This window comes from Quercus suber, unplaced genomic scaffold (genome assembly GCF_002906115.3).
Source record: "Quercus suber isolate HL8 unplaced genomic scaffold, Cork oak 2.0 scaffold_46, whole genome shotgun sequence".
Taxonomy (NCBI): Eukaryota; Viridiplantae; Streptophyta; class Magnoliopsida; order Fagales; family Fagaceae; genus Quercus; species Quercus suber.
In genome coordinates, this window is record NW_027069511.1 from 899296 (window position 1) to 924253 (window position 24958).

The 24958-nt window shown below is 32.4% G+C and overlaps 1 long non-coding RNA gene and 1 pseudogene across 3 annotated transcripts in view; both read left to right on the forward strand.

Annotated features, from left to right (window-relative positions):
* The window catches only part of LOC136066770 (uncharacterized), an 11430-nt gene extending 6490 nt beyond the window's left edge, over positions 1 to 4940 (forward strand). For 2 of the 3 annotated variants that reach the window (XR_010628252.1, XR_010628251.1), the window contains exons 3-4: positions 2244 to 2363; positions 4409 to 4940. This is a non-coding gene — a long non-coding RNA (uncharacterized LOC136066770). Of the gene's footprint in view, positions 1 to 820; positions 905 to 2243; positions 2364 to 4408 lie in introns of all 3 variants that reach the window. The other variant, XR_010628253.1, reaches the window with a different exon arrangement.
* Positions 4941 to 17722: 12782 nt separating this feature from the next.
* LOC112010879 (putative receptor-like protein kinase At3g47110) lies at positions 17723 to 22328 on the forward strand (annotated as a pseudogene).
* Positions 22329 to 24958: the final 2630 nt, after the last annotated feature.

Below are 24958 nucleotides of genomic sequence, written 5' to 3' on the forward strand. Positions count from 1 at the left end.
TAGCCATAGCTGTATGATGCTAGTTGCTATATCTTCGATCCATGTTTTTTTTTTTTTTTTTTTTTTTTTTTTCAGTAATATGTTTGAATTATGCCTAGAGGAATACTTTTAAGGGCCACAGTCACCCCCTTATACTTTTAAGGGCCAGAGTTGCTATTGTACACAATGGTACACTACAGTGATTTGCTTATTTACTTTGATTTCAAGGAAACATTTAAAAGTATAAATGAAAACAACATGGAAAGTGTACCAATAGTAGTTTTACATAAATAACTTTTTAGAGTAAACTTACTAGAATTAAGATACTTACTTCAATGCTTTTGATTGGCTTAGTATAGGATGATTTCTTAGGTTTTGTATGTCTAAATATTATAGTGCTTTTTACACTTAAACTCACATGATTCAATTTAAATATATAACTAAAGGACCCTATTGTGCATCTTTGATTCTTAAAGGGAATTTTCACGTCGATGATCATGATCATCTCTTTAGAAGTATTTGGATTCAATTAGTTTTTGTTTTGGACTGGACTGAACTGTAAAACCATGTTATGATTCAGTTAGGTTTTTCCCTTCAATTTTCAGTAGCAAAAAATATTGTTAGGATTCTCTTTTGTTTTGTTTTTTGGTTTTGGCTTTGCTTTCTAATTAGTTTGCCTAATTTGTATTTCTGGGGTTTTTAATTCAGTCTACCTCAAAGATTACATTGTCGTGATTGAGGGAATTTGAATTTGAATTTATGATGATTCTGAAATTGTTCATTGCAATTTCAAACTGAGTTTTTACATATGGTTTATGGTCTCCATCATTTTTCCCTACAGGTGTTTGCGGGTTTTGGTGTAATAATTGATAGTAGTTGAATACCTATAATGCCAAAGTCCGTATCTTAATTCTTAAAATTATAGGTACTAATTCTAAAACAGTTGGTTTCTTGTCAAAATGATTGGATATGTAGTTTTATGATTTTTTTTCCCCCATAAATTAGTTCATTAATATAATGCCCAATTTCATTTCATTGTCCAAAGTATATATATTCAATTTCGTGATTCAGTATGCTACTTTAATATGAATGACCTTCATTATAACCACTATGTTCCATTTTATTGATCACTTATATATGAAATGAAGTAGCGATGCTAAATTATGTTATCAAACTTGAGTTTGGTGTTACTCAACCTTCAAATGTTTTTATTTTTTGTGGTTTGTTTATTTAAACCTGCCATGTTTTATAGATTTTAGCTAATTATACTTGATTACAGCTATTGAGTTAAATTGAAAGGTCAGGATAGCCTAATTTCCCCTTTGTTACTTTTTTTTTAATATGAAACTATCTCATTTGTTGATTTCTTTTAAAAAAATTAGCACAAAAAAAGTATAAGAAGATTTTCAAATATGTACTTTTTGATTCAATAAACAAACATTAAAATTACTTTTGCTCCTTTACCATTTTATAATAGAAACAAAAATGGATAATGCAACAACAGCATAACAAAGAAGATGGATAATAATGTTTGAGCCTTTTTAGCATTTGTTTAGTCCTTACTAATTGCTTGATTCTGCAATTACTTTTTATTATTCATGAATAAGATTTTAGATTATTTACATCCGATTTATATATAATAAGTCGCCATTAGAATAAGGAAAATATTAATAAGAATTTCTTCTAAATGCTTCAAAGTCAATATATAGTACAAGGAATGCAATCTAAATTTGAACTTGATTTAATATTAACCATTTCTTGAGGCATCATTTAATTAAAGACTTAAAGTGTCCATCATTGCAGGAAACAAAAGATGCTTTTGTATGAGAACTAAAGAATGACAACTTCATGAAAATAGAGATAGCATACCTACAAGCTAGACAAGGATAAATGAGTAGCTATACAACTTGAAGTTCAAGTTGTACAGCTACACATTTGTTGTTATGTTAAGTTATGTCTTCTAACACGTAAAACATTCCCGTGCATCGTGCGGGTTAAATGCTAGTACTATATATAATAGCAGAAGCCTTTTCCTGCAATTAAGGAAGTGCTGCCATGGAGAAAAAATGGCCATCTAACTTTCTGCCACATTCACTATTTTTTTTTTATAAATAACGTAAGAATATTATTAATAATAGAAAAAGTGCCACATTCACTATTAAAATACGATAAATTATACTGTTTCACAGCCTTAAAACACCTTTTGATAGCCTCTCAATATAAAAAGAAAACTAACCGGTTAAATCTTAAAATTCGTTTGTAAGGCTTGATACGGTGATAGAGAAAGACACAAAGTTCGTCGGAACTAAATACAAGCCAACCAGGAAAATAAGTTTCACTCCATTGTGCAACAGTGCCTATCCCTTCTCTGCAATTATAGGAAGGTAAGTGTAGTATACTCTTTTCCAATTCAACTACTGTGTAACTTTTTTTTTTTTTTTTTCCCTCTAATGGTTTCAATTGTCTGACGGTGGTGGTAGTCCGGTGGTATTTCTCTCTGCGCCTCAAGGAATATGGAATCTTGGGTTTTCCTTTTTTCTTTTTTTCGTTTTACCCCTGCCCTTTGATTTGACTTTTTGTTTGTTCATGCTGTTTTGTTTGTGTTTTATTAATATTGAAACAGTTTAAAACCAAACGGTAGACCCTTTTGTTAAAACGGTATTTTAATCGTGTGTTTTAATTGTTTTATGGGTATTTTTGTTGGATTTTTTTTGTTTTTTGATAAGATATTTTGGTTGGATTGTTTTAAAGGTTTGGGGGTTAGATTTTGGTTTGCATTTGGGTTAGACTTGGTTTTGTTTTGTATTGATGCAAGAATAAATAAATAAAAAATTTCAAAATTCATTTTTTTTTTGGTTGATGAATGGCTTTGTTTTTATGTTAAAGCATATTTGGAGTTAATGTTTTTTATTTCCCCATCTCCATTAGAATTTAGTAGTTGCAATGGAGCTTTTGTTTAAAACAAAATTACAGGTTGTTTTGATATTTGCTTTTGGCCATAACTTGATTTTAGTGCCAAAATCATGGCCATTGTAGAAACTTGAATCCTGTGCATTAGCTTTTTGTAATTATGTTCATTATTTACTCAAGAATGGCACTGTGTTTTGCTATTGGCTAAATTGTTGTATTAAATTTTTATTATATACCCTTTTATTAGATTCTGTTTCTTCTGTCATTGAATATATTTAACATAATAATATTATCAATTTAGGTTTAGGTTTGGGTATTTTGGTTGAATTTTTTTAAGTTAGGTTTGGGGTTAGATTTTGGTTTATATTAAGGCATTTGGGTTGGAATTGGATTTTTTTTTTAAAAATTATTTATTTATTGGCGCAGGAATCAAGAAAATTCGAGTTTTAAATTCGCATTTTTTTGTGGATGGGTTTGTTTATCTGTTAAAGTATATTTGAAGTTTATGTTTTGTATTTCTTCCATAGGTTCAGTGGATGTTCAGGTTTTACTTCAAAACTCTTACCTTTTAAGACTATTTGATCATGATTGCAATTATATTATATTAAAGGATAATTTGATAGGCTCCAAGTAATTGTGAAAAGGCATGTCTGTTTTATTTCAAACTAATTTTTTCATGCTCCTATATTCAGGGGAGTGCAACAAGGTTGTAAATACATCCAAATATAGATATTAACTTCCTAGCAGAAGTGCATAAATCTTAAAAATTCGCTTGGTCGCTACAAAATGTAAATGTTCTTAAAACTGTTATCTGTAGCATGCAGTTAATTCCTTTATTTCTAGAATCCTTCACGTTATATTTTCTAGAATTAGGTAATGACATTTGATCCAGTACTAAAGAAATATTATAAGCTGTATGAATAATCACAGTATGGAAGTCTTCGTTGCACGAGATAAATGTTCTTTCTGAGGATTACTTTATTTACTGCAATTGACTACTGCTGTTATATTGTAAAATTTAAACTGATTTTTCTTTTCGCTAAAATTGTTAAATTACCTAAAGACTACAAATTATTAAATAAGGAGGCATTAACTTTCACTTAGACATTTTTGAGGTCTGTTACCATTCTACAACACTCCCTTAATGTATGAATAAATGTAATCCTTCCCCAAGCCAATTGTGGGATTTATTACTTATCCTACCATGTGCATCAAATGTGCTAACCTTTTTTTTTTTTTTTTTAAGAGGAAATGTGCTAACCTTTGTTGTTTAGCATTTGGTATCAGTAATGTGCTTGCGACATATATTTTTTTGGGTTTGGATTATTTAAAAGATATGTAACTTAAATCTATTTTAAATATTCATCTATTTGTCATTCACAATACAATGTCCAAATAAATTGAAAGCTATTATAAAAAATCGGGTTAAGTGGGAAAATATATTTATTACTTTGTTGCTGCTTGCTGGTCTTTGAGGTTTTCAAAATCTGTGGTGAATGTGAGAGAAAGTTTATTTCAGATGGGGATTTCATCTGGCGTAGCTGAAGCTGCTGCAATAAAGGTGGGAAAGAGGTCTGAATGATAGAAAACTCAATGTTGTAAGTCTTATTGCCTTCTTCAAATTATTATAGAATCTCTGTTGCATGTTTTCTGTATTATTAAAGTTAGATTAAGTTATTTTTATTCAAGCTTAGCTTTAGAATTTCTTTAAATACGTTTAAGATGATTCCTTTTGTATTCCTACAGATGGTAACATAGATTTTCAAAATGTTTTTGATCTAGTCTTGGAAGTTACTGAAACTTAAATGTTAAACCCAGATAGGATAGTGAACAGTTTTCATGATTGGCAATATGGGATTCTAGTAGGAAAGGGATAAGATATAGCCAGAAATTGTGATTTGGATTGCCAAAAAGCTATACGATTTTGATTTTGTATCAAAAGAAATTGCTGAGTCTAATTTTGGGTGCTTTTAATATTTATTAAGAATGATTTAAATGGTTTCCTTCAATAAAATAAATGTGCACTACGTACATTCCAGTTTCTATTGAAAGCTAATCTATTATTTATATAACATCTCATTAATTTCTTTGTAAGCTAAAATAAATTTGCACTTTTGGTACATTCCAGTTTCTATTGAAAGCTATTGTATAATTTATATAAAATCTTATCAATTTATTTTTAAGCTAATTTATATGCCAATGTTTGAAGTGTTATATTTTTATTGCTTTAAAAATCCCGCATAGCGCACGGGTTACAAGCTAGTATCTATAACTATTGAAACACTAGTAACACATGCAGGCATTTTTTGCCACTACTGATAAATATTCTTAAATATTTTGGTCTTTGCTACAGTCCTTTTCCTATGCACTAAATCCTTAAAGCCACCGTGGATGCTACTTAACTTCTGGATCCAAGTAACCTCCCAAAAATACATGCCTTCATCGAACCCACTCACAAAGTTGATCATGCCGCTAGAAGTTCAATTCTTGCAAACCAAAAAAATAAAATGCCAAGTAGCAGTTTTTATCAAGTAAAAAAAAAAAAAGGGTCAGCCCCTCACTTCATTTAAAAGCGAGCAAATCATGTCAATTCATAATAACTGTTTAGTTTTTGATAAAACTAGTCAAAGAGGAACCAACATGATACAAGGAATTGAAGATTTGAGCACACTTGAACCCTGTAAAGAGAAAATATTTCCAAAATTTGTGTAGTGCATAACTGTCTGACATACAGAGGATGGTAATATGCATGGTTTTAAAAAACCGAACCGGACCGGCCGGTTTGACCGGTTCAATCAGAAACCGGCCACTAATCTGGTTTGGTTATGATTAAAAACCGGAAAGTAACTAAAAATGGTTTAACTGTGAAACCAGAAACTGGTATGGTTGAACCGATTATTGGCCGGTTGTGTTGAGACTAAAAACTACACCGTTTTTGACATTTTTCCCAACCTAAAACTACGTTGTTTTGGGGAAACCTAACCCTAAAAACTCATATCCTCTCTTTTTCTTTCCTTCACAACCCTCTCTCACACTTTCAGCCTCCGTTTCCTCTGAATTTTTTTTTTTTCTCTCACTCTTTCTCGTCTTCTCTGTTCAGCTTTGAAATTTGGTGGTCGCCTTTTTCCCTCACACGTCTCTGCCTTAGCCTCCTTTTTCTCTCGGCCTTGTGATATTTTGAGCAAATGAACGAGCTTCAAAGGTCAAGAACTGAAGAACACTTAATCTTTTCTCATCTTCAGTTCTTGTGAAAGAAACGAAATTTGGGGAAGAAGCAACATTGATCTGTTGTAAAAGAAATGATATTTTGGGAATGTGCTAGTTGTGGAGTGAGGTTGAACTTTGCTTGGCAGAGAGAGAGACAGAGGAAGATGTGTAAAATGAGGAGAAGAAATGAAGAGCGAAGCAATAGTTTTGGATTTTGTGTAGAAGGCTAGAAGCAAGTATTGACTGAATGGGAAAATGAGAAGAAAGTGGGGGTAGGTGGAGAACTTAATGCAAGCAAATTTTGAATTGATGAACTGATTCACGGGAAAAGGAGAAGAAAGTCAGGGATGGCAATTTATGCCCGATCCGCGGGTACCCGGTCCGGCCCGATCCTAATGGGCCGGATTTTACCCGGTCCGATTAGAAATAGGGCCGGGTATGGGTTTTTAAAAAAAAACCCGAAACGGGTCCGGGTCGGGTCCGGATTTTATTAAAAAAATCCGAAACCCGACCCGAAACCCGACCCGGATATAACCCGGTTACTATAAAATTACAAAAAACCCCCCTATATATATATAACTATAACTAACCCTATCACTCATCTCACGCCTCCCTCAGTTTCTCCTCACCCTCATTTCATTTCTCCTCACCCTCACACCTCCGCCTCTCATCTCCAGCTCACAGTCTCTCTCACTCACTGTCACTGTCTCACACAACCGCCTCTCCCTCTTCATCTCTCAGCTCTCTCACTCACACGGAGCGCACAAGCAGTCAAGCACAGCTCTCTCAACTCCGTTTCGTCCTCGCCGTCGTTGATCTCACACTGAAACCCAGCCCTCTGCCCTTCTCATCTTCCTCGCCCATGGCCTCCGGCGTCGCTCCACCTCGATCTCCATTTTTTTCTTTTTTCTTTTTCTGGGTTCAGTTCGTTTTTTCTTTTTTCTTTTTTTCTGGGTTGAGTTTTTTTTTTTTTCTGGGTTCAGTTCGTTTTTTCTTTTTTCTTTTTTCTTTTTTTTTTCTGGGTTCAGTTCGTCTTAATGTGAGTTTGTGTTTGTGTTTGGTTTGTGATTTTGAAAGGGAAAATCACAGATCTAAATTTGTGTTTGGTTTGTGATTTTGAAAGGGAAAATCACAAATCTGATCGTGTTTGGTCTGTGTTTATGTTTATGGTTGTGATTTTGGGCCTAAAAATCATAATGGATGTTTGTGGTTCTGATTTTGGGCTTGGCTGAGCATGAGGGGACGGGGCCCGCGGGGCCCGCGGAGGCCCGACGGGGCGGGTTCGGGGTTAAGAAAAAAACCCGTTTAATAAACGGGCCGGGTCTGGGTTTCTAAGAAAGACCCGCGGGTCGGGTCCGGGCATGAAAAAACCCGGCCCGAACCCGACCCGTTGCCATTCCTAAGAAAGTGGGGTGGAGGACCGGAGGTAGAGAAAATTTAATGCCAATGGAGATAGGTGTAATGGTAGGGGAGTTATTTAATGATTTTGATTAAACTTTTATGATATAAATTTTTTAAACTAAATATTATTAGTTACTAGAAAATTAATATATAATTTATTTATTTTTTTTAATTATAAAATTATTAATTATGACATCACCGATTCGACTCCGATCGGACCAAAAAACTGGTAATCAGTCTTTTTTACGGTTCTTTGTCCGTATCAATTTTTAAAACCATGGTAATATGCAAGTGAAGGACCTGGTAAGTATAGTAAGTACCTAACACAAAAACTGTCTTTCCTCAAAACTCGGTACAAAATACTTTCAAAGGCAACAATAGGCATTTAAGATGCCAACCAATCAAGCTGGAGGTTTCAGAAGATAGTAATATGCAAGTGAAGGCCAAAAGTTTGAATCAACCATAGCAATAGCAAAACCCAATAGACATGAAAGACAAGCATCAAAGCAGATTACTAAATCCAACAGCTTACAAATCATCTGAGAAATTAGGAAAAACACAAAGTGAATTGACAACCTGAAAGAAATGGCAATTTTCTTATAGTAAATTCATAAAATAAATGAATAAACAATAGTCAAACTCAGCAAATCAAAGTACTGGTGTTATGCTTCATTTTCACTTGAGGTTCAAGGTTCAACAACTTAACCAAATATACCAAGGTCCCATTACTATATGTTCAAACTAAATATCAAACCAATTCTAATATACTCAAATTGTGCTAAAAAAAAACTGTTAAACAAAATTAGAGAGTAATTTAGAATCCCATGACTGCTTTCCACATTCAATCAGATTTACTAAAACAATACTGATAGATTTAAACCAACAGCAAAAACGATTCAGTCATTGTACATTCAAGAACCACAACAGGAACGTTCAAATGCTCCATTATATTGTATGGATATTCAATGAACATCTTTGATAGAGCTTTGGGGAACAAAGTGCCTGTTTTAAAAACAAAAAAAAATCATGCACTCTATGAGTCCAATACATTTGTTAGGCTCAATTAACGTCACGGAATGTTTTGACAACCATATGTATTATCCTCATCTAAAAAAAAGGAAGTGGTAAAAAAGAAGTGGAAGTTGCGATTCAAAAAAGAAGTGGAAGTTGCTATTCAAAACTCTAGATACCTTAGTTGAAGTTGTTACCTCCATAAGGCGTTGGATGGATTATGCCCCCTAGGTTAATTAGAAAAAGCAAGAAAAGCAATTATTACAACAGTTATAAACAACTGCTTGGAAGAAATGGTCTCTCATAAGACAATCATGATTATTATTATTATTTTTTTTTTTGACTTGAAAGCAATAGGGAAGGTAAACTGCTTCACACCTATTCACAAACCCTCAAAGGGAATAGATATTTTATTTAGATGGGTAGTAGACTCTAATACCAGTTACACAAACACAAAAGGCTATATGAAAGGAAGGTTATATTAATATAGAAGAAAGTCATATTTTCATTCACCGATTCTTTTACAAAAAATAGCATCTCTTATATATATATTGCGAAAGTGAGATGCAAGAATATAAAAACTAAAGTAGTCACGTAGTACATTAGATGTCTTAGATAAATAGTTACATATGTAGGAGTAATGGAATCATGAGGAGAAAGAAAATAAAAGAAGAAAAATTACATTGATGAACAAAGAAAAGATAGATACATGGTGTGTCCCGACAAGTTGTAAGAAAAATTCCAATCATATGACTTTGGGTTGGCAAGGCTCCTTTCCTCAACCACTGATGTTTCTCTAAATCAAACTAGCACGTTTGGACTAAAAGGTTCAATTGGTTATGCTGCTCCAAGTAAATAACTACTTAACTCAAATATTTTAAATCATGATTTTGATCAAGTTGACCAGCATCTCTAACAGTCTTCTGACTAAGATTTACATATTCATTTTAGCATTATCGATTTATTCCCTCTGGCCTCTCTATGATTATTCTGATAGCATGCCAATCAGGTTGATCAAATATGTAGACTACCAAAAAATAGAATTATGCAGACCCTGCATAAAAATGGTTAGTAGAGAGAATTTTGGTCTCCCTGTAGCCTGGGAATATTGGTCTCGACCTAGAAAACGCAGCAGTGTTGCAGACAATATAAACACCATAGGATATCCTATTTTTAGCTAAAATGGACTTTCCAGGTTTATGTGTATCCCTATAATTAGGAGGGCTGAGAAGGCTTGGGTTGGTATAGCTAGTCATAGTACTAGTAGTAGCACCAACAGGAGGAGGAGGAGCAAGATCGGAGGGTGGGTTTTCTTACCAAACCCCACGAGGAGGGTTGACTCTTGCTTGGAAGGTCACGGAAGCAATCAAAGTAGCCAAAACTAAAAGAGCATTTATTGTAGGTGAAAATACACTTTTGGTCTTTACATTTTGGGCAAATTCTCATTTTGATTCATAAATTGATTTTGCTACTAATGTAATCCCTAAAAAAAGAAAATCAATTCTATTTTGGTCCTTGCTATCAACCCACTAACGGAAACCTCCTACATGGCAGACGGAGTGCCCTGCTTGCTGACATGGCGCTAATGTGGCCATTAAAATATTATTAAAAAAAATTATTTGGCATTTTTTAAATGCCACGTCAGCAGTTTAATTTAAAAAAGGCCACATTAGAAAATTTATAAAAAAAGAAAAGAAATTAAACTAAAAAAACCTTAAATCTAATTTAATTAAAATTATTTCTTAAAAAAACAAAAATAATGATCTTTTTAATTCTTTTTCTTTTTCTTTAACCTCATCAGTCATTAGAATTTAAAACATCTCTAAACTTTCTCCATCTCTAATTCTCTCTCGTTCTCTCTCTCTCTCTCTCTCTCTCTCTCTCTCTCTCTCTCTCTCATACCCAAACTCTCTTTAATCTCAAAATCTCATCTTCACTGCTGTCGAACTCGTTCAAGACTCAGTGATAAGGTCGCCACTGCCATCAAAGAAAGAAAACCCATCGACCCATCGAACCCATTGAGAAGGTCTGCCGATTCAGTAACTCACCATAGTTGTTGATTCGGTAGTTTTGTTTTTGTGTAGTTATGGCTCCGTTGTACGAAACCCCAGTCATTGATTTGGTATTGGATCCCAAATCAGTGGTTGTGAAGCCGATATCAGTGGTTCTCACACCTCTTTCTACCTCACCGTCTCTCTTTTCCTCTCTTTAAGGTTGAATTGGAAGTTTTTAGCTTAGGATTTTTGTAGATTTGATGTTAAGGCTTTGCTGGTTGTTGGGAAATTTTGGAAGATTTGATTCGGTGGTGGTGCTTTACTAGATGTTGGGTTTTTATTCTTTTGCTTGGATTTGATGTTCATGTTCTTTGATTTGGTGGTGGTGATTTGGGGGGGTTTTGTTTGTTTTTCCTATCGATTTTTCTGTGTTTGTTTGCTAAGAAAATTTATGGGTTTGAAAGCTAAGGTTTGCTTTGTTGGAGATATGGGTTTGGTGTTTGGTTAAGATCTGGGTTTGGGGTTTGGTTCTTTGTTGGAGATTGATTATGGGGAAGAACATAAAGAACATGAACATGTTCTTCTGAAAAAATAACGAAAGCAATAAAAATAAAATAAAACAAAAGACAAAAAATATGTTTAATTTATTTATTTTGTTTTGATTCGTTTGGTTATAAAGAAAGTACAAGAAAGACAAAGAAAATTATAAGAAAATAAGGATTAATTTGCTAAGAATATGAATTATAGAGATTGGAATAAAAAAATCATTTTAATTAAAAGAGAGTAAAANGATTAATAGTGTATTTTCGCCTTTTATTGTATGCTGATCACTTTCGTTGTTCCTTAAGCATTTTTGAATCAGCATCAACGTCAGACCTTGGAGAATTAAAGGTAGGATATGTTGGATTGGTTGGCTGGTCTTGTGCCATTTTGAAAAAAAAAATGCCTGTACCCAAGCCTTAAAATACCTCTATCTTTTAGTTAAATAGAGTAATTTAAAAATCAAAAAACACAAACCAATTAAAAGAATAATTTACTGTTTTTACGTTTAGGTTTTTTTTTTTTTTAAATCTTCTCTATTCAGCTTAAAACTTAGGACACTATTTATATCTCATTTTTAAACATTATTCCAAGTTACCTTACATCTTTCTTTAAAAAAAATTGCATACGATTATTTATATATCACTTTCAAACATTATAACACTAAAAAAAAAAAAAAAATGTATTATTGAATTTGCAAAAGTGTGTATGATGTCTGTGAACTTGGAGTATTATTGAATGCGCAAAAGAGTATTATCACCTATCCAAGCGTCACATGGTAGAACCTTATGCTTTTTCGCATAAGGATTCCCCGTTTGAGTTTCAACATTTTGTATACTAAAATACCCTTACACAAATTCTTAAAATTTTTAAAATACTCATATCTTTTAGTTAAATGGAGTAATTTTAAAATTAAAAACACAAACCAGTTAAAAGAATAATCTGCCTAAAACTTGGGACACTATCTCTATCTCATTTTTAAACATTATTCCAAGTTACTTTACATATATATATATATATTTTTTAAATACACACGATTATTTATATATCACTTTTAAACATTATAATACTAAATGAAATAAACAAAAAAGAGTATTATTGCATGCATAAACGTGTGTGACGAGTTTAGTCTATGTATATTGATATTGATTGATTTGATTTAATTAAAAGAAAATAAGAAGAAAAAGAGAAAGGTAATTTTCCACCGTGTTTGACACTGCAATCCTCTGTGTATCAAAATTTCGGGCGATATTACAGGCTTACAGCTAGCATACGTTTGAAATTTGATATTGACTAATAATTAAAATCGGGAAGAGTCAAAAAGTGGGAATAAAACAAGTAGAAAGACTAAGGTCAAGTCTCCTCATATAATGCCAATCAATCTTAATAAAATTTATTTTATTTTATATTACTTAATGAACGTTTGATTTTTGTCACAAACGATTTGACATAAAAGTTGATACCTTGTTCACCTCAAAAAAAAAAAAGAATTTTTTTTTGATATTTTGTTTCAATATAAATGCATATGCTGTGGCCCATGACCCAAGGGCGGTGAGGCTAATTATTATTGATAAATGCTAACGAATGCCTTTACGTGGCGTTTGGTACAAGGTAATGTTTTAGGATTCTTAAAAATGTTTAGAGATTTTCATGTTTGGTTGCAAATCATGCTATGGAATCAGATGCCAGGGGAATCTGGATTTCCCCCTTAAACCGCTCTTAGTAGGAATGTGGATTCCATTTAAAACTGGTGGGAATCTAGATTCTTAAGCTTAAAGGAAATTGTATTTTTTTTATATTGACAATTTTAACTCTTTTTTTTAAATGACTTGGTAGTTCACATTTAAGTCTAAGGATAGAATGAGAAAAATAAATAATTCATTTAAGATTCCTGAGAATATACCAAACATAGGAATAGTTACATTCTTAGAAATGTGATTCTTAGGAATCATATTCCTAAGAATCTGGATGCTAGGAGTAATGTGGATTTTCCCGTACCAAACGCTACATTAGGGTATTAGTTAATAATTTATTTAAAGAAAATTTTTATAGGAAAAAAAAAAAGTAATTAATGTTTTGATAGTTTTTTCATTTCCCATAAAAGTGGTGTCAAAATTTTTCTAAAATTGATTGTTAACCAATGTTCTTTGGGCACTCGTTAGCATTATCCATTATTATTTATTAGCCTCCATTCCACTTGGTTTCTTATTTCACCAACTTCTTGCTTTTCATTTTTCAAAACCAAACCACACTTCGACAGACCAAAATTTGCGCATTTTGTTCATAATTTCCTGGTTAGCTTATTGATAAAATCCATATTTAGATGCTTGGACTGTTTTAGCAACCCCACACTGGATCATTGGACCAGATAATTTTCATCATGTTTGACACTTCATAAGGTATTAAATGGGAAATGATACAACATTTCACAACATTTTTACAGCAAATATTAGTGGTGGACAAAAAAAATGATATTAGTGGAGACTCAAATAAGAACCAATAAACAATTGAATTGACACCTGAGATTTATTATGAAAATGTCGTAAATGCAGTATTTTTCAAGAAAGTAAATTTTCTTGCCCTACCACGTTGCCTTTCCCACATGTTGAACTTTAAGTTTCCACTGTACTTTGCAAGATAACTAGATAATTTCCTGCGCTATGTGTGGATACTTTGCAAATTCATTTGAAATCAATTTTTTTTTAAGACCTATTTATTTATAAGACCTATGTGTGTGACCCTGACAAAAGGAAGAAGAAAGAAAAAAGAGAAACCCAAAGTCACAATTGTTGGCTCTCTTTCGCTACCTTTGACAAAAGGAAGAAGAAAGAAAAAAGAGAAACCCAAAGTCACAATTGTTGGCTCTCTTTCGCTACCTTTTCCTACGTGACCCTGACAAAAGAAAGAAAAAAAAAAGAAACCCAAAGCCACAATTGTTGACCGTGTGACGTCGACTGTGTGAGTGCTGTGGAAGCGGAAATTGATGTTACATAATAATCGAGTAACACGTTGGAATGGACTCAAATACCAAAAGATCTTTTGTATGGTACTCGATTTTGTTAAATTTGAGTTTCATGTCAAACTCGAGTTTCATACACTCAAGTTTTAAAAAGTATTATATTATTAAATATTTCTCAAACAGTGATAAAATATTAATAATTTTGAAAAATAGTAGTATTTGGCTATTTTTGCTTGAAAACAATAGTCAAACTCAGCAAATCAGGTGTTATGCATCATTTTCACTTGGGGTTCAAGGTTCAACAACTTAATCAAATATACCAAGGGCCCATTACTATATGCTCAAACTAAATATCAAACCAATTCTAATATACTCAAATTGTGCTATAAAAAAAAAGAACAACCGATAAACAAAATTAGAGAGAAATTTAGAATCCCATGACTGCTTTCCATATTCAATCAGATTTACTAAAACAATACTGACAGATTTAAACCAACAACAAAAAAGATTCAGTCATTGTACATTCAAGAACCACAACATGAATGTTCAAATGCTCCATTATATTGTATGGATATATTCAATGAACATCTTTGATAGAGCTTCGGGGAACAAAGTGCCTGCTTAAAAAAAAAAAAATCATGCACTCTATGAGTCCAATACATTTGTTTGGCTCAATTAATGTCACGGTATGTTTTGACAACCATATACATTATCCTCATCTAAAAAAAAAAGGAATAAGTGGAAGTTGCTATTCAAAACTCTAGATACCTTGGTTGAATTACCTCCATAAGGCGTTGGATGGATTACGCCCCCTAGGTTAATTAGAAAAAGCAAGAAAAGCAATTATTACAACAGTAATAAACAACTGCTTGGAAGAAATGGTCTCTCATAAGACAATCATGAATTTTTTTTTTTGACTTGAAAGCAATAGGGAAGGTAAACTGCTTCACACCTATTCACAAACCCTCAAAGAGAACAGATATTTTATTTAGATGGGTAGTAGTAGACTCTAATACCAGTTACACAAACACAAAACACTATTTGAAAGGAAACTAATATTAATATAGAAGAAATTTATACTTTCATTCACCGATTCTTTTACAAAAAAATGGCATCTCTTATATATATCGCGAAAGTGAGATGCAAGAATATAAAAACTAAAGTAGTCATGTAGTACATTAGATGTCTTAGACATATAAATAGTTACATATTTAGGAGTAATGGAATCATGAGGAGAAACAAAATAAAAGAAGAAAAATTACATTGATGAACAAAGAAAAGATAGATACATGGTGTGTCCCGACAAGTTGTAAGAAAAATTAATTCCAATCATATGACTTTGGCTTGGTAGGGCTCCTTCCTCAACCAATGATATTTCTCTAAATCAAACTAGCACGTTTGGAATTAAAGGTTCAATTGGTAATGTAGCTCCAAGTAAATAACTACTTAGCTCCTCAAATATTTCAAATCATGATTTTGATCAAGTTGTCCAGCATCTCTAACAGACTTCTGACTAAGATTTACATATTCATTTTAACATTATCGATTTATTCCCTCCAGCCTCTCTATGATTATTCTGATAGCATGCCAATCAGGTTGATCAAATATTGTAGACTACCAAAAAAAAGAATTATGCAGACTCTGCATAAAAATGGTGCACGCAACTTTTTAGTAGAGAGAATTGGTCTCTCTGTAGCCTGGGAATATTGGTCTCGACATAGAAAACGCCGCAGGGTTGCAGACAATATAAACGCCATAGGATATCTTATTATTAGCTAAAATGGACTGTCCAGGTTTATGTGTATCCCTATAATTAGGAGGGCTGAGAAGGCTTGGATTCGTATAGCTAGTCACAATACTAGTAGTAGCACCACGAGGGTTGACTCCTGCTTGGAAGGTCACAGAAGCAACCCAAGTAGCCAAAACTAAAAGAGCATTTATTGTATGCTGATCACTTCCGTTGTCTCCTCAAGCATTTTGTGAATCAACCAGCGGAGAAATTATAGAGTTATCTAGTAGTTAAAAAAAAATTTAACTAACAATTTTAAATAGGTGAAAATTTTTTAGTGGAATGATGGGCCACATCATTTGTATATAGAACCTTAGAGAATTAATAGGTAGGATATGCTGGGATTGGTTGGGCTAGTCTTGTGCCATTTCGGAAAAAAGAAAAAAAGAAAAAAAGTGCCTGTAGGCCCTGTACCCAAGCCTTAAAATACTATATCTTTTAATTAAATAATTTTAAAATTAAAAAACATAAATCAGTTAAAAGAATAATTTAGCGTTTTTAAGTTTTAGTTTTTTTTTTTTTTTTTTAATCTTTTCCATTTAATTTAAAATTTAGAATATTATTAAAAAAAAAAAAAAAAACTAATCTCATCAATAATCAATTAGAAAGGTTTCTTTTTATTTCACTAACTTCTAAAACATAATTCATTTTTGGCTTTCCCACACCAAACACCCAAAGCAATCACAACCTTTATAGAACCCATAACTTTTCACCTTAGCTTCAAAACTATAATTAGTCATCACTCAATAAAAAATCCATGCCCTCTTCCTTGGTATAGTTAACTCATACGGGTTAAGATTAGAAAGGACAACGAAATTGGAGTTAGGTTGATGTTATTGAAAGTTTGAGGATAAATGGCATCATTCTTGGTAGGAATGTATTTGAGATGAGATACATAAAGGGTTATGGGTTATATATAAAGGAGTAGAAGTGCAAGAGATTTATCTTGAAACATTGAACTATAGAAAATAAATAGTCTTACAAAGAATTCTTATTCTTTAGTAGGAAAAATCTTGAAACATTGAACCAAAGAAACAAAAAAATCTATATTTTTTATTTCTTATCTTTTGACTTAAGAGTATTTTAATTCTTTTTTTAAAGAGTGCGCCATATGGCAGAACCTTATACTTTCTCGCATAAGGATTCCCCATTTGGGTTTCAACATTTTGCGTGCTAAAATACCCTCACACAAATTCTTAAATTTTCTAAAATACCCCTATCTTTTAGTTAAATAATTTTAAAATTAAAAAACACAAACCAGTTAAAAGAATAATTTACCGTTCCTAAGTTTTAGGTTTTTTCATTTATCTTCTCCATTCAGCCTAAAACTTAGGATATTATCTCTTTCTCATTTGTAAACATTTTTCCAAGTTACTTTACATCTTTCTTTGAAAAAAAGTACACATGGTTATTTATATATTACTTTTAAACATTATAATATTAAATCAAATAAACAAATAAACCCTTATAAAAAATAAAAAAATAAAAACAAAAAAGAGTATTATTGCATGCACAAAAGCGTGTGTGACGAGTTTAATCTATTATTGATATTGATTGATTTGTTAGGGGGTGTTTGGTTTGTGTTTTCAAACAATAATTTTCAGTTTTTAAACAATATTACACGTATTTTTCACACATTTTTTCATATACACGTATTTCTACAAATGTTTTTAAACAATAATTTTCAGTTTTTTAACACATGTACCAAACGGGCCTTTAAAATTAAGTCTCCTCGTATAATGCCAATTAATATTTTGTTTCAATATAAATGCAAAAGTGGGAATAAAACAAGTAGAAAGTCTCCTCGTATAATGCCAACTGATATTTTGTTCACCTCAAAAATAATTTTTTTTTTTGTTGATATTTTGTTTCAATATAAATGCATATGCCGTGGCCCTTGTTTATTATTATTTATTAGCCTCCATTCCACCTGGTTCCTTATTTCACCAGCTTCTCGCTTTTCCTTTTTCAAAACCAAATGACGCTTCACCAGACCAAAATTTGCGCATTTTGTTCTATACACCTTCGTGTGATTCTTCTCTTTTCCGCAAGTAGTCTCCTCTGCCTGCAACCCGTGGCCATTACTGCCACCGCTCCAACAAACGAGACTGATCGTTTGGCTTTACTCAAATTCAAAGAATTTATACCTCATGATCCATATCAGATATTGAGTTCATGGAATGCCTCTATGCACTTCTGCAATTGGCATGGAATCACATGCGGCCGTCGGCACCAAAGGGTCACAGGCTTGGACCTCCAGGGCTACAACTTAGGCGGATCTATATCACCTGCTATTGGAAACCTCACCTTTCTTAGGTTCATCAACCTCCAAAATAACAGCTTCTATGGCAAAATTCCACAAGAATTCGGTCATTTGTTCCGACTGCAACAACTCCATCTCAACAATAACACGTTGGGAGGGGAAATACCATCTAACTTGTCCTTCTGCTCCAATCTCAGGTGGATACATCTTTATCGGAATAAGCTTACAGGGAAAATTCCAGAGGAGCTAGGCTCTTTAATGAGACTACAAGGACTTGCGATTTCCAGAAATAATTTGGCAGGAGGAATCCCACCTTCTCTAGGAAATCTTTCTTCGCTCAAATCTTTCCGTGTGGGGTTCAATAATTTGGTGGGAAATATTCCAGATACCATAGGCCAATTAAAAGGCTTAGTATGGTTCTCAATTGATGAAAATAAATTGTCAGGTACAATCCCTTCCTCTCTTTATAATGTGTCTTCTCTCCAAATTATTTCAGTTTCAAGCAGCAAACTTAATGGCACACTTCCAGCCAACATAGGCCTCACTCTTCCTAATCTCCGAGAACTTCTATTTGGTGTAAATATGTTCTATGGACCAGTCCCTACTTCACTATGTAATGCAACTCAGCTTCAAATGATTGATTTAGGTAATAACAATTTTCTAGGATCAGTTCCAACTAATTTGGGAAATCTGTTGGATCTTTCCTGGCTAAATTTGGATCACAATCATCTTGGAAAGAGTTTACATTTCTTAACATCTTTGACAAATTGTAGTAAACTCAATGTATTGGGTATGAGTAGAAACTATTTCGCAGGTGTTTTGCCTAGTTCTATATCCAACTTGTCAACCCAACTCACTGACTTATATATAGGAGGCAATGGAATTTCTGGAACTATTCCTGCATCATTAGATAATCTTGTTAACTTAATTATCTTGGGCTTAGATTATAATTACTTCACCGGCATTGTTCCTACTAATTTTGGGAAGTTTCAAAAGATGCAAGTATTATTTTTAAATGGAAACAGATTGTCTGGAGAAATACCAACCATCATAGGCAACCTTACTCGGTTGTTTGCACTTGTTTTAGAGGAAAACAGATTTGAAGGAACTATACCTCCAACTATAGTAAACTGCCAAAATTTGCAATACTTGAACATTTCACAAAATAACCTTGGTGCATCCATACCCAAACAGCTTATTGGTCCTTCTTCCTTTGCACTAATATCCCTCGATTTGTCACATAACTCGTTTACTGGCAAACTACCATTTGAAGTAGGTGATTTGAAAAATATAAACTATTTGGATTTCTCTAACAATAATCTGTCTGGTGAAATTCCTACATCTATAGGAGATTGTTTGATGTTGGAACTCCTTGACCTGCATGGGAATTCCTTTGAAGGAGTAATACCATCATCTATGGCTTCTTTGAAAGGTCTTCAACATCTAGATGTTTCACAAAATAACCTATCAGGATCCCTTCCAAAGGGTTTGGAGAAGCTTCGTTATTTAGAAAATTTGAATCTTTCATTTAATAATTTTGAGGGTGATGTACCAATTGAAGGAGTTTTCAGAAACACAAGTGCTATATCATTGATCGGAAATACTAAACTCTGTGGTGGTATACCAAAATTGCAGTTGCCAAAATGCCCAGTAGAGGTCATGAAACCAAGAAACTCATTTGGCTACAAGCTAGCAATTGTAATTATTTCCATTGTTCTATTTTTATTTTACAAAAGTAGTTAAGAACAATAAATAACCTACTTTTTTAGTTTTTAGAAATCACCTTCTATGTTTTCAACAATGGACCTCCTTCCAAGTGTTTCGTACCAAGACCTCTATAATGCAACTTGTGGATTTTCTCCGGATAATTTAATTGGATCTGGAAGTTTTGGCTCAGTATATAAAGGAACTCTTGATCAAGAAGAAAAACTAGTTGCTATAAAGGTCCTTAACCTTCAACACAAGGGAGCTTTCAAAAGTTTTATGGCCGAATGCAATGCATTACGAATTATTCGGCATCGGAATCTTGTTAAGATATTAACTTGTTGCTCTAGCACAGATTACAGTGGGAATCAATTCAAAGCTCTAGTCTTTGAATTCATGGCAAATGGGAGCTTAGATATTTGGCTGCATCCCGAACTAGACAACGAAAATCAATCAAGGAACTTGAGCCTTCTTCAAAGAATAAATGTTGCACTAGATGTGGCTTCTGCGATAGATTATCTTCACAACTATTCTGTGCAACCAATCATTCATTGTGATTTAAAGCCAAGCAATGTTCTCCTTGACAAAGACATGGTTGCTCATGTAAGCGACTTTGGCTTAGCGAAGCTCCTCTCAACTGTTGATGATTCTTCTGAAAATCAAACTAGTACAATTGGGATAAAGGGAACAATTGGTTATGCTGCTCCAGGTAATATCTTTACAATTCTTCTAGCTATATCCTTAAAGGCTTAAATATCTTTAAATTCTTTACAATTCTTTACATCTTTACAATTCTTTATAGATGTATTATTTTTGGCAATTACTGTACTACTATCAAAAGAGGATACTTAAATTCTCTCTCTCTCTCTCTCTCTCTCTCTCTCAATTTGCACCGATAGAAGCGCTGAGACTGAGTGCTGACTATCCATTGACTAAGCTTTGTATATTTGTTTTTCAAGCATTTATTTCCCCAAAACCATATGTTTGTGAAGACTGATGATAGCTTGTCAATTTTTTATAGCAAAATAAGTAGAGCTGGTCACAGACAAAACAGATCTGTGCTATATATAGTTTTATGACATTTATTCATGTGTCCTGTGCTGAACAAGTTGTCAACGGAGAATTTAAGTAACGGACAACAATAAGAAGTTAGGAACTACGTTGATTATTATTATTATTATTATTTGCTTGAATAAAAGAATAAGAACCATAAGTTTAGTTGAACATGGGAGCTGCCAACCATTAACCATATTTTCCGTGCTACATATAAATCATCAATATTGCCTCCTTGACTCCTTCCAACAACCCTTTTCTATTGTACAAATGATGAATGCTTCTAACTTGAAAATTTGAAATGATGGCTTCTATCTTCATGTTCTTGTTTTCAATTTCTTTATGCTTTTTTAATGAATCAAATGAAATTTCAGTTGCATTAAATTCCAAATATCACTATGAACAACAACTGCAAAATTTCCTTACAAATCATAATTTGTAGAGTATGGCATGGGTGATAAGGCATCAATAGAAGGTGACGTGTATAGCTATGGAATATTACTACTGGAGATGTTCATAGGAAAGAGACCAACTGATGAAATGTTTAAAGATGGTCTCAATCTCCACAATTTTGCTAAGATGGGATTGCCAAAAAGAGTTGTTCAAATTGTAGACCCAATCCTTCTACCAAAAGAAGTTGATGTTGTGCCGACAGCAATAGTGGCAGCTAGAAATGACAACGAGATTCAAGTAGACGAAGGAGCTCAAGGTATTGCAAACCTATGTCAAATGGATGCCAATGTGCAGAAGTGCTTAGTCTCAATCCTTGAGATTGGACTCGCTTGTTCAATAGGGTCACCAAAAGAAAGAATGAAGATGAAGGAAGTTACCAGCGAACTGCATATGATCAAAAAAGCCTTTCTTGGTTCTGGTATACTCCTTGGTGGACTTGGTAGAATCTACGTTTAAGGTACTTTTATATATTTTTAAATTTGAATTTGCCTAAATAATAAAATCATCAATGACGGTCATCAGTTATCTCATAAAATTGTTGAAGACCATTCTAAGAGTTATGAATTGGCCATTTAAGTTATATTTCTTTTTATACCTATTAATTCTGCATAAATGCAAGTGTGGACGTCTTTTATTATTTTGATAAATGATCTTAATTGTCAAATTAGATTTTCCGACTAACATTTTCACCTTTTAAGACCCACAACCTTATGAATGGTTCTTGCATATTCATTTATTTAAATGGTTTCATGCAGATGCAATTGTTGTTCTTGTGTGTACATTCATTGTTTTTTCTTATATAGTCCTGGAAATAACGAATATAACCAACTTTTTCCTTGGACTGCAGAGCATGAAACTACCAAAACAGATCAATGAAACCTCTTTCATGTCACTGTTGAGTATTTGCGTCATTGCGTGCTAGTTCAATCTCATTTGTAGAAACATTCGGGGAATGATTTCCTCAAGCTATTTTCTTCTTTTAGATGACAATCCTACTTGTGTATGTGTATCTTGATAGTACAAGTGCATTGAACACTTCTACTACAGGTTCTGGTATGGTGTATATGTATTCACTATTCACTATTCACTATTCAGCATAAAAAATAAAAAGTATACTGTGTTGTGTACTTGTGTATGTATGGGTTTTGTGTTCTATTGATAATTTATAAAGTTGCTGAAAGCCTTTTTGTATTGGGAATATTGGTGACATGCTTTTATTTAAATTTGCATGCATCCAACTTTCTCCAATCATAGATTTTTTTTATTAAAATAATTTGATAGTTTACAACAAATGAGAGAAGAGATTTGAACTTGATTCTCCTCATACAAAAAATGGAGGCAATGCCATTGAATATAAAGCTCTTGGCGCTCCAAACACAGTTATTAAGGCATTTGAACCAAATGAAAGGGAGAAAATGGAATAACAAAACTGAAAGAAGAATTTAGACCATGTTGATTGATTTTAGATGATTTAAATCAACTTTGCACATTAAGGAATTAAATGATCAAATTCAATTTCCGGTTATTTTACCGCAGTAAAATATGTTTCCAAATAACCAATAATGCGATAATGATTGACACAGCTATTTGGATAACATTGTGAAATAATTCTTACATTATTTGTGCTACATTAGTCAATGTAACCATTTGTTTGATTTTAATTCGGCTTTTAAGATATTGCAGTTAGAAAACTATATCTAAATTTTATACAAACACAAAAGGCTATCTGAAAGGAAGGTTATATTTTTTTTTTAGAGAAAAGGAAGGTTATATTAATATAGAAGAAAGTTATATTTTCCTTCACCGATTCTTTTACAAAAAATAGCATCTCTTATATATATCGCGAAAGTGAGATGCAAGAATATAAAAACTAAAGTATTCATGTAGTACATTAGATGTCTTAGATAAATAGTTACATATTTAGGAGCAATGTAATCATGAGGAGAAAGAAAATAAAAGAACAAAAATTACATTGATGAACAAAGAAAAGATAGATACATTGCATAAAAAAAAAAAAAAAAAAGATAGATACATGGTGTGTCCCGACAAGTTGTATGAAGTTCACAATTCTAACTCACAGGTCTCTTTCCAAAGGCTTGCAAAGAAAGTCGATGCCTTGTAGGGGTGGGTTTTATCATCGGGTTGCATTACTGCATTAATTATTAGCTTCACTTTATTTGATTGCTCCCAAACTAAATAACAGGTTTGACAGCAGCAGTTCGACTCAAAGACTTTTTAACACCCCATAATGGGAAAGACTATTGTCCAACTTTACAAGACGCGTAATGAAAATCTCGTTGGCATTAGAAGTATTTCATTTTAAATTCCATATTGTATATCATATATTCATATGTCTTATTATTATTATTTTTTAACTTGTATTGTTCTTTTTTTCTTTTCTTTTTTTGCTGAATAACTGTAATTGTTCTATAAATAAAATAAAAGAAAATTTTATATTAGGTTGTGGTTGATAGATAGAACACATTAAGAACACTCACTCTAAAAAATTGCCTTGATGCCTGCTATATGATGTGTATTAAAGTAGTTTGTCCCCTTCAGTGGAAAAAATAGAAAAAAACACTCCTACTATTATGAAACAGCAAGAAAAAATGGAAAAAAAGCTTCTAAATTCTCTCAGACAATCACACATTCACATATTTTACTATTCTTAAATAGTATTTATTTCAAGTAGTTTTGATCTTGTCCCATCTATTGTACTATTTATAGTACTTTTCTTTCCCATTCTAATTTTTCTTTTCTTTTCTTATTATAATTATATTGCTATAAAGTATAAACATAACTTTTTTCACGAAAATAGTTAATTGTAAAGGGTGAACAAATTATATTGATGAACCAATTACTTTATTTCCCTCACAACTTACAGTCCACTATTTTAACAATTATAAAATTTATTGTGAAAAAGTTGTGTTTGTATAACAATTCAATTAGTAGGTTCTGTGGTTAACTTTTGTATATTGATGTATTTTTTTAATTTATTTTAAGTAATCAAATTATGTCTAAATTTTATGTATTTAAATTAATTTCTCACTTTGATTGTTAGTAACTGTGATTGATTATTTTTGTTTCTTTGTTTTATTAATATGAATTATATACTTGTAGTTATAATTTTCTATTTATTTTGTTTTTATTATCGATTAATATTTTTAGATTAATTTTGTTTTCAGTATTGCTTTCAATTTTGCCTCCTTTAAACTGAAATCCTAACCCTTCCACTGATTAGAAGAGATAATTTTTATGTCGTTACTTTAATTTGTTTATATCCTGTCATAAGGGTGGATTTGTATAAATTATTGGGAAACTATGTTTTGAATTTAAATTGAACATTTGTAAGAAAATTATAAGGAGCTGTAGCTACAAAACAGAATTTTAAGTTTTTAAAACGCTATTATAAATTTTGATCTCCGAAAACACCTTACTAAACAGATCCTTAATCCAATCCAAACCACAACGACTGAATATGAGACTTTGAATCTTGGTCTTCGACGGCACCTCATTATCTCCCAAATTAGGAAAAATTACAAGATGTTGTTGGGTGGTTGGGATATCATCCTCATACGTGATAATTGGCCTACATTTCTCAATAATGATATCTTGGATTATATGACTAATTTTCAAACCAATTACTATATTGCTATTACTTTTCCACGGTTCCATGCATGTAAAATAATTTTCAA